Source organism: Centruroides vittatus, unplaced genomic scaffold (genome assembly GCF_030686945.1).
Source record: "Centruroides vittatus isolate TY-2023 unplaced genomic scaffold, ASM3068694v2 contig_1109, whole genome shotgun sequence".
Taxonomy (NCBI): domain Eukaryota; kingdom Metazoa; phylum Arthropoda; class Arachnida; order Scorpiones; family Buthidae; genus Centruroides; species Centruroides vittatus.
Window position 1 is genome coordinate 1 of NW_027120710.1, and position 11,858 is coordinate 11,858.

Consider the following 11,858-nt stretch of genomic DNA (forward strand, 5'->3'; position numbering starts at 1 on the left):
GTTAATACCAACAAAAATTCTATATATTTGTATAGGAAATATTTAAATTATTTAAATATAAACAGTTAAAAATTTTTTTGTAAATGTTAAATATATTCTGATATTTGAAAAAAATAATTGTTCAAATATTAATGTATATGGATACGAAAACAAACTAATTTATCCGATTTATTTAAGCAAATTTTATTTTGAAAAAGAAATAAATTTGTTATTATATAAATCTCATTATATTTTAATTAGAAATTTTAATAGACTAATGTCAGGCAAATCTTCAGTGAAAAAATTTTGCAAAAGATGTTTAAACGGTTTTAAATGAGAATGTACTTTAAATGACCATCTCAAATTTTGTTCTAATTATAAATATCAAAAAGTATCCATCCTGAAAAGAAAAGAAGCAATCACAAAATTTTCATTCTCATGAAAATTCATTATTTCACCTAATATCCATATTTGCAAATTTTGAATCAATTTTGGAAAAGGTTTCTTTTAATGAAATAAATCCTAAAGAAAGTTTTACTAAAATTGTTGAAATTCATAAACCTATATGTTACTCGATTATAATTATTGAAAACAACGAATAAAATAACATATGCTAATTTTTATTGTGGTGATAATGCTGTTAATAATTTTTTAATTGATATTCAAAACCAGTTGGATAATTTGTTAAGTAAAATAAGTCATAATGTTGAAATTAATTAAAATACTGTTACTAATAATTCAAGATATTTATGTCATATTTGTAATAAAAAATTTGATGATGATGATATCCGTGTAATGGACCACAATCACCAAACAGGATGTTTTTGGTGATGGGCTCATAATGAATGCAATTTAAATTATAGACTAAAAACATTTATCCCAATTATATTGCACAATTTTCAGGTTATGATTCGCATTTAATTTTTAAAAATATACTTTCTAAATTATTTTCAAAAACTAGAATTATTCCAATAAATTCAGAAAAATTTACAACATTTTCATTACATTATTTTAAATTTATCGACAGTTATCAGTTTTTAAATTCTTCCCTCTCTATTTTAACTGATAATTTAAAAAATGCAAATTATAATTTTCCAATTTTTAATCATTTTTTTCGTCATTACAAATATTATTATAATTATATTATTATATAATTATTAAAAAGAGAAGGAATTTTCCATATTCCTATTTTAAAAACAAAGAAATATTAGATGAAATACAGCTACCCCCCAAAAATGTTTTTATAACGAATTATCAGGAGAAAATATTACAGATGATGATTTTAATCATGCACAATTAGTTTGGAAAAAATTTCGCTGTAAAACTTTCAAGGACTATATAATATTATATCAATATGTCGATACCATATTATTAGCAGATATATTTCAAAATTTTAAAAAATTAAGTTTAACATATTATAATGTAGATCCTATATATTTTTTAACAACACCTGCTTTAAGATGGAATTATGGTTTAAAAATGACAAAAATTCAATTAGAATTATTTAATGATCTTGATATGTATTTATTTACTGAAAATGGAATAAGGGGGGAATAAGTTTAGCGAGGAAAAGATTTGTGCAAGCTAATAATCCATTAATACCCGAGACATGATAAAAATCAACCTCATAATTATATTCTTTCAATAGATTCAAATAATAGTTATGTGTTTGTAATGAGTGCATACTTACCTGTAATTAATTTTAGATGGCTGCACAAAGATAAAATAGATGCTTTAGACATAGCTAATATATCTGATAAAAATAGCATAGGATATAGCTTAGAAGTTGATTTAAAATATCCCGAATATATTCACGACCGACACGATAATTTGTTGCTAGCCGTTGGACACACTGCCATTCAGTATGATGCCTGATAGTAACTAAAATTCATAGAGTATTGGCATTTTGTCAAAGTGCATGGCTTAAAAAATATATATTTTTTAATAATAAAAAAACCAAGAATCAACTAATGATTTTGACAAATCATTTTTTAAATTAATGAATAATAGTTTTTTTGGCAAAACGTGTCAAAATGTAAGAAAGCGTATTAACTTAAAAGTAGCTACAACATTAAATCAATATTGTCGCTATCTATCTAAACCATGTGTAGAACAATTTCAAATTATCAATGATAATCTCACAATTTTTAAAATGAAGAAACCTAATTTATGCTTAGACAAACCTATTTATATAGGTTTTTGTGTATTAGAATTAAGCAAATTACATATGTATGAAAAATTTTATAAAGTATTTAAAAACAGAGATGGTGGAAACAAACATTTATTATATATTGACACAGATTCATTAACACTTCAAATTTATACAAATGATATTTATGAGGATTTTAAATCATTCCCTGATATTTTTGATTTTGGTAACTATTCTAAAACTCACAAATTATATAATGAAATGAACAAAAATAAATTAGGATATTTTAAAGACGAAACACTTTCGAAACCAATAATTGAATTTTGTTCTTTAAAACCAAAGATGTATTCTTATGTTTTTGATAAACAAAATAAAAAAACTGCTAAAGATATTAAAAAATCTGTTATAAAACATTTAATCACGATAAATATAAAGAAGTTTTATTCAATACAGAGCTATTAAGACATCAGCAATACGGGATTAAAAGCAAAAATCATGTAGTAACAACGTACCTGCAAAACAAAATTTCGCTTTTCCATTTTATAATAAAAATTCATTCTAGATAATGGAATAGATGTGGTATTGTTTGGTCATTACAGCTTCTACTCTTGATTCTTACAGATTTTTGGATATCATCATCATCATCATCATCATCATCTTCCCCCAAGACTAGTGAGTTACTGAAGCTAGACCTGACTGCTACCCATTGCTACTCGTTGTGTCTTTTTCGAATTGAGCAAGCGTGTGAGATGTTATTGAAAGACGTCAGTTTGCCGAAAATAGTTTTGTGTCAATACATTAGCTATAGAAAGTGCTACAATCTGGCAATATCATTAGACGAGAAGGAAAAGTGGCCATTATCCACCGGAGATTCCGTGTCGTTGGTAAACAATAATATTAGAAATATAATATTACAAAATTAAAATTAAAATTATACTATTTTTGATTAAAATTATCTTTCATAAAACTATATATTTAGAGCATATAATCGTATTGTTATAATGAAATTTACGTGAAATTATTTGTTTGATATGTTCAATAACATTTAAATCGAAAATAATGTAATTAATTAATAATTAATTAAATAACTTAAATTTGTGATTCAAGTACTTCGGTATTTTAAGTGCTCCAATTCCGATATTGAAATAGGTGAAGAATTAAAACTGTAAAGTCCAGCAACCACGGGTGCTTCTCGGATTACAAATTTAACTTATTTAATTATATTACTCGTTGATACAAAAGTACATAAAAACTTACATACTTGAATTTTACAACTCTGGTAGTTTTACAAAACCTTTTAACATTTACAGTTTAAATCTTCTTTCATAATGTAAAAGAAAATACTTTTCAAGTGATAGATGTACAGTTTATCTGTTTTTATTATTGGATTTATTTTATTATTTTTATATAATTTTATTCACTAAGTATGTGACAAGATATGGCAGCCAAGCCAGAAATTAAGCAAGAGATGAGATCTAAGTAAATTACTGTAATGAAGAAATATCGACAAGGGTTGTTTGAAAAACAGGCAACCGAAATACATAAAATTATGTCTTTATATTGTATTAAATACAATAATAACTTATTTTATCAAAATAATAATCTCACAGAATCACATAACAACAGTATAATCATAATAATACCTCATAAATCGGTTGTAATAAGTAAAATTAAGCATTCTAAAATAGAAAAATTGAATTTTTACCATTTTAGAACAAGGGCGTCGTTATTATTATTGTATCATCCAGGAAGAAACATTGACTCCAATCTCAGATTTGTTGAATAAATTTACTCGAGATATCAAAGATTATATCTGGAATACAAATGTGTTTTCGATTCAGTTTAAACAAAACGAGGAAAATCTAATCCAAATATTTAGGGTAGAGTAAAAATACGTAGACGTTTAATGAAATTTATTATGTAATACAGTCAAACCTGTTTTTGTGCGGTCTTTTTCTGTGCGATTTTTATTTGTGCGATTTTTTTTGTGCGGTATATGAAAATTTCAATCAAATTGGAACATAATTGACCCCTGTAAAATTTTTAAAAACTCTATTGGTTGTTTTCTATGACATCAGCAGGTTTTTTCATTTTTTATTCGGAAAAATTATTTTCTCATACGTTTATTTCGGTCCCCTCTTATTTTAATAGCATAAAAACCATAAATATTATGTTATATTTAAACAGATGCGGTAAGTTAGCTCCCCTCCAGCTTTAGACTGCAGGTGTGAAATTTCACGTTTTGTTAAATGAAATAACACTTCCTGCAGCTATATTTATCAAATAAAATCCTTATTTAACGATTATTTTTAACTTTTTAATGTTAGATTCGTATTTAAGTGGAAATAATTAATTAATATAAAAATTAAAATTCTTAGAGGATTTTTTCCCCATTAGGTGTTGCAGAAAAAGGCCCAAGGAGTTAAAAAAGCAATTCCTATTTATTTCGTACAGTTTCGAGTTATTTTCTATGTGAGACTTTTTTATGCGGTCCCTATTCACCACATAAAAAAATATTTTATTAATTGTGTTGCGAAAACTATTTTTTATAGCCAGTCGTGAAGTTTTTCGCGCGATTTTTTTTTATGCATTTTCTTTCATGCGGTCCCTATCCCCCACACAAAAACAGATTTGACTGTAGTTAATGTTGCCGTAGTTTTGACAATTGTAAAGAAACGCATCTTCGTTGTGTTTTAAAGCTGGAGAAGTCACTCTAATCCGATTCCTCGTCTCTTTATTAGCTTGTGTGGTCAATCAAGAGGACCCTTTTATTGTCGTTTGATGGAATTGTGGAAAGATGTCTTACGTAAACAAACGACGATCTTTAGGTTTGTTTATTTCCACTGCTTCTCCGGTATCTGATACGTGACTGTCTATGCGTGGAATTTTAATATTCTATAAAATTATACGTATTGCTGACTTTCACTGTTTATAGAAAATTTGAAAACTATCAGTGATACGATTATTGCGCGACTGACATTAGTTTACTTCTGCAATTACAAACAAGTTGCAGTTGATCAAAAATACATATTAGTTGCAGGTCCAAAGGAGGCTGGAATTGCTGTCTTGCACTCCTCTGGCTGTGCCACTAACAAGGTATCTATCTTTTTTAAAATGTAACGTTCGAAACATATCTTTATGTTTACAATAAAATTTCGTAGAAACTTTCAGAATATAATGTAGGCAGAAAAATATTTTCTTGCATATCTACGATAACAACCTGTAATCCATTTTCAAGTGTTGAATTATAGTTATCTGGATGCACTAATTAACAGTAATTTGAAAATCTACACTACTAGTGTTAACTGTTACTCTATATGAGACGATTGTCATGTATCTACGCTAAACGTGTAAGAAAACACACATCTTAAGTATAACTAATAAATTCATGTACAAAATCATAGTACACAACTTTATCTTTTTTATACAATTGCCGTATCCTAATCCAGACAGTAGAGAATTGAAGTATAAAATATGAAAGAATGAAAAGAGGAATTAAATTATTTTTAAAAATTTTCGAAGAGAAGGTGTTCAATAAGCAAAACCAGAAACACGTAACGTAATTAACATAATTGTAGAGTAATTTTTCGACACACAATTTGTAAGTAATAATCTGAATTATTTATTTATACATTTAAAGAAGTTAAGATTCATTCAGGTGAATTTCATTCAATCGTCTATTTCCTATAAACAGTTTCTGAACATTTTTCAAGTTTATGAAATTCTTCATTATAATATATAGAAACCATTCCAACACCATGTTTTTATTAAACTTTTTCATTCTTTATAACATTTAAAAGATTTCGTTGATATACACACAGGCGTATATAATTACGATAACAGCGCATTTATATTCTCTACTCTTCTGATATTTGTAAGAAACTTAAAAACGCCTGTATACTGTGGACAGTCATAAAAGGTAAAAATGTGCCCGAGTTAATGTAATGTGAATAAAATATGTGTATTATAATTACTTACATTTATAATAATTAATCTGTATCGTTTCTTTGTGCCAATTGGTGAGCGTAACTATAGACCGACACTAGAACACGGCTGAAGGTGTACACTACAACTGGCCGACGGTCAACTAGGCGATAGTGAAGTGGAAACGATTAACCGAGCGACTGTCATCTGGGTGACAGAAACTTAAAAATTTTAGCACGCTTAGCAAGTGTGGGTCCACGGGGAGGTCGGACGGAGTTGGACCTTCTTTTTCTCGGTTAACAGGTCGGTAGAACCTGCCCACTGTCGAGGAGGGCTGTCCAGTCTGGAACTAATTACTTGTCAGGTCGAGTGGAGGAGGAGAGTGAGCTCGTTGATAAGACAGAGGCGAGAGTCGAATAAATGACACCCGTTACAATAACAAACAGAATTTATTACGAGACAATAAAGAACAGTTACACCGAATAACATTGACAGAGGTATTACGTACTAAATTAGGAAAGTACGAACCCGAGAGAGAGTTTACAAATAAGTGGTCGTCATACCTCAACAAGTATTGGAGTCTAAGGACTGAGTCAATACAGAATCCAATCGTAGTGGCGTAGAGACTTCGAGCGTAGAATTTCGGCGTAGAGGCTTCGAGTCCGACTAGAGGCGGGAGCTACGAACGACGACGACCCCTCTGTCCTTGCTCCCCTCCTTTTTATTTCGTCCCCTTGTTAATTTTCTCGCCAATAAGCGAATTTTGTCTTTAGTTCCGTCGTGACTCAGTTTCGAGTTTCGAGGGGAGATGAAATACAGTCATTCCCCTAAGACAGGTCGGCTTTTGGTTTGGAATTTGGTTATTGATGTCAAAGTAAAGACTAATTTAAATTTATATTTTTCCGGTAGATTAGAATTCTCACACAAGCATACGATTGGGAGAATATTATTTATTTATTTGTGTTTTTGTAAATAGCGGTGAAATATATATAAACATAAATACGGTTAAGAATTACGAGGTACGAGTTGTTTCCAACTTAGAAAAAAGGAAATGTTTTGGAACAACGTACGTTAGCACCGTTAATTATTTTATGTGTTAACCACAAAGCACACTAAAGGAAAGTAGTTATTTGAATACAAATTATTTTGACTATTGTTTGTCTCTTATTTTGTTGTCCGGATGTCCGGCGCCTAGTCCGCGGTAGCCCAGTTGACAGAGCATTATAGCCAAGCATTTATGGAGTCATATTTTTGAACTAGGAAAGCAAAGATCGAATATTAGCAAGTGTTTTATATAGTCAATCAGTACCTAACATTATCCTTATAAGGTTATCCAAACTCACCACGGGTACGAAAAATGTCCTTTTAGAGCCTTGAAAGCAAAAGCAGTAAAAATAGTCATAATAATAAAAAATTATAATTTTTTTTTTCTCGTTTTGAACTATGCACGATCTCTACGAAAGGCACGTTTTATAATACATATCTGTGGATAAATACTAATGGAATTAAACCGAATTAGCAGAACCCGTAAAAGATTTGTTTAAAAGACTGTCTTTGTGACAACGAGACAAAGATATACATATACAATTATACATAAACTACATTTTATGTATAAATTTGTTTTTACTTTATCGTCCGCTCGAGAACATTGCGAAAGATAACTTTTACTATTTTAATGTTACGGATAATCAAATTACTACGAAATATAATTAAAACATATTTTAAATACACTTTCAATACGTGTAGTTTGTGAGCACTCATACTTCTTTTGATAGAAAAGAAAGTATAGCAATAACGGTTAAGTGAAAAACAAAACAGTAATCGATTAACACCTATGTTAATGTAAAGTGTATTCATTTTCTAATTACATTTTGTACGTGTAATACAAAAAGCGTTCAAATTGTATCGTTTCTGTTATTGGTTGTTGATCCATATATATATAATCTACATCGTAACTTCTGCCCGAGCTTCAGTTTCTGTCCAATCAGATCATACGTATTATTCGGTATATTTTTTCGCACCGCATTTATATAGCCAACAGAATAGTATCTATTGTAGATGTACAGAATATTACAAAAGCTATATATTTAGAGAAATAAATATTGACTTTCACATTAAAAAATACTAAATTCATTTTATGACATTATTTTACAAAATAAATTATTTATACGAATTTAAATGACCACGGCCACTAACAGACACATTCCTCCATACTTATCGTGGAACAAAAATTTTATGTTCATTAACTGCATATGTCAGGAATAAAGAAAACGTACGCTAACTCTAGTTTACATTTACATCATCGAAAGTTTGTGAATGGTTTAAAAAATTAAACTCTTATTACTTTTTCTCCCTAAAGAGTTCATTGCAAGTTCTTCGTACTTTCTCGCGAAAGACAAACAGGCTTTTAATGATAAGGATATGAAGACTAGTATTAAATTAATGTTATAGAGATATTGCTTAATATAATTTTTATTGTGTGAAAATGCATTAGAGTACAGTAATACATGTCTTGCAAATTGTGTAGTATCAGGTGTAAAGTATAATAAACTTTTGTAATATTTTGTGTGGATTGACAAAAAATTTAGTATGCGTGTCATACATAATATTGTGCATAATTCAATTTACATAATTTATAACATTCAAATTAAACATTTCCTTTTAATTTTAATTCCTATGAAAACAATTAGGAACGATTAATGATATGAAAAAGAATTCTGTAATTCAATGTAACGACCAAGAACAACTTTCCAATACGGAATCGAATCCGGTTCCTTCTGGTTGTCTATGAATAACTTATATTGCTGTGGATGGCAGAGGTAAGAAAAGAGAATGTTAAATATCAGTGAATTTCGAGAAAACTAGTCCTAAATTATGAATCTGCTTCTTTTCTCTCTCTGATTTCGATTGTTCATTTTATCTTTCCTTCCTGTCTTTTATAATCGTCTTCTTTTTTATATACTCGCCACTTTTATATAACCATCATAATTACAAATTCCATATTGTTAATCCACTAGTATTATCAGGCTTTGCCCGTTATTAACATATATAAATTCATTCCAATGAATAGGAATGATCCTCTCTATTCCAGTTTGTATCGTTACAAACAAACAACTCTAGTTGAATATTTGCAACAGTTAAAAAATACTGAAATTATTAGTTTATAATGAATTTTATTAGAATGTTAATCCCACAATATTTAGGCATCTTCGTCGCACGTTTTCACAAAACTTGAGGATCTGATTAGAAGAAAAGCAAGCGATTGTGTGGCGAACTCAAGGATATACTGAAAAATTGGGTTTAAAATATTATATCAAATTTATTATATTCAGAAATTTAAAAGTGTGTTTTATTGGAGCTGGCATAAATATGAAATTCACATATCTCTAATTTATGTCACACATGAGCTTTTAACACGAGGTGAGTTAGTGATGTATCGCTTTGATGTAAATTAATTAATTAAGTCCAATAAAACATACTTTTGAGTTCATAGAATTTAAATTTTATTTTGTACATGTAAAAAATAGTAAACCAGAATTTACTTACACTTAAAACTGAGTGTTTGCAGAAGAAAAAGAAATTTTTACTTTTGAATCCAATGTTTGCTTTCATAAGATATAACATTAATAAAAGCTGAAAAACAGAAGAAAACCATCAAAATTATATTAAGTAAGTACATAATTTTAAAAAACTCATTAATAATAATACATTCATGTTATATTGATCTCTCTGAAAATATATGTCCAAAATACAGGAGTGGAATTCTTGCACCTAAAAAAGAAAAAAAGAGAAATTTTATCAAAAAATAATTCTCATTACACAGTATATTTTCTCTACATAAACATATAAATATATATTAAAATGTTATTTGTCAATATGAGGAATGTAGTGCTCTAATGATATTTTCATCACTCCTTTTTACTGTAGAGTCTTCTGGTCGTGCCATTTTGGACAACACGATGTTACAATGCTGTTTGTCAATGTTATATTTATGCTCATTGAGGCGAACAGTTAGACGCAATATATATAGCTGTTTTTATCTTTCGTTGAGTACTATGAGTCTGTAAAGCATACTTTAGCAAGTATACTTTACAGACACAATACAAGTATGTTTTTCTAAGAAGTTCTCGAAAAGCGAAGAATTTGTAATTGTACGAGTCGTTCGAGCCTCATTGTTTACAATTGTATGTAGGTTTTATGTAGAACTTCTTTTCAACTGTTCTGAATTCTATGTCCATGTCCAAAATTAAATCCTTGTGAAACTTCTTTGCTGTTGTCTTAGGCATACCCCAACATTGTTGTATCTGTTTACCATATCTACAAATTGATGAATTTTATAGGAAAGCAGCATAATGTGGTTATAGAAATTTATTAACATTAATATATATATATTATTGATTTAAATTAATACAAACAATTTTGTTCAGTTGGAACATTTATGACTCGAAGACTAAAATAATAATATGAAAATTGTTATCTTAATATTATTGTTTAACAATTCGCGTTATGGAAATTTGATTATTAAACAAATTTCAACATATAAAATAATGCAACATACCTTTGAAGGAATTCTTGTAAGATAAAGAACGTATATCAGTATTACAATTCCCAACCAAGTACCAAGAAAAATCGTAATGAGCAGCTCGAAAGTTATGGAATGAGTAATTAACACAAACAGGAAGATAACACTTACAACCGGTAATATAACTGTTATAAATACCACGTGTACATTTTGAAAAATTTTATCTATTTCATTTATAAAAATAAAAACACGCGCAATTTCATTAAGTACAGCTGCGCTTTCTATCGAAACATGTCTTTTTATTTTTGTTGTTATATCTTCAACATACGTTTCTAATAAACGAACACTTAGGTAAGTAAGTATGCATAGAAAACCGCAGCCATGACAGATTACATTACTTAGGAGGAGAGAACCCATAACAACATGAAACACGCAGAAACATTCTCTATAATTGTATATATTGTAACCATAATAATTTCTGCCAAAAATATATAGACTAGGTGAACCAAGAGATCCTAATATAGTCAAGAAAGTAAAATAGGACATAATATAATCCTGATATCTTAATAAACCAGGGATCATTTGACGCGAGCATTTTACATTTCGACTGACGTTCACTATAATTGTTTGGATAAAAGAGGCATTTACATTATACAAAATTAGAAAGATTGGCGATAAAAGTAACATAAGACTCAAGTTATAGCGAATATTTCTTCCAAATGTGTTCCAGAATTGAGGAACGCCACAAAATTCGGAAAATTTATCAATTTTGGTAAAGTAAATTGATAAATCTTCCGGCAGGACGAATAAGATTATAAACATTAAGAAAAAGTAAGTATGAAAAAATAAGATTTTAATCCACAAGAGATCCTTCCTTGAATTTAAGAATATTCCAAAAATCTGTAAAACTTTAATGTAAGGTTGAATCGCATGGAAAAGAGAGTGTTCCATATCTAGACTTTCGATATCTACCACGAGATTCACTAATAGCTGTTATATTATAAGACTTTTCTATGGTTCTGCTTGTTCGGCATTATGCTTAAATGAATTCTTTTAAAATATGAAAAATCGATGATTTATTTAATATATCTGGCTAATGTATTGAAACAACTATTTTAAAAGACAACGAAGACATTCTTCTTGCTAGAACATTAACCATGTTTACCTATTAGCTAATTTAATTTTGAAGGATTTTCTTAATGGATTTAACTTTAGCATGAAAATTCTTTCGTGAACATAAAATTTTAGACGAACATTTTAAAGTAGACTGTTTTGAATCATCTG

At 28.7% G+C, this 11,858-nt stretch overlaps 1 long non-coding RNA gene across 1 annotated transcript; it reads right to left on the reverse strand.

Moving 5' to 3' along the window:
• Nucleotides 1-9,240: 9,240 nt before the first annotated feature.
• LOC136975977 (uncharacterized) lies at nt 9,241-9,831 on the reverse strand. Its single transcript, XR_010880853.1, has 3 exons — nt 9,761-9,831; nt 9,599-9,685; nt 9,241-9,338 (listed from the first exon to the last, which is right to left on the reverse strand). It is a non-coding gene; the product is annotated as an uncharacterized lncRNA (long non-coding RNA).
• Between the last annotated feature and the right edge of the window lie 2,027 nt (nt 9,832-11,858).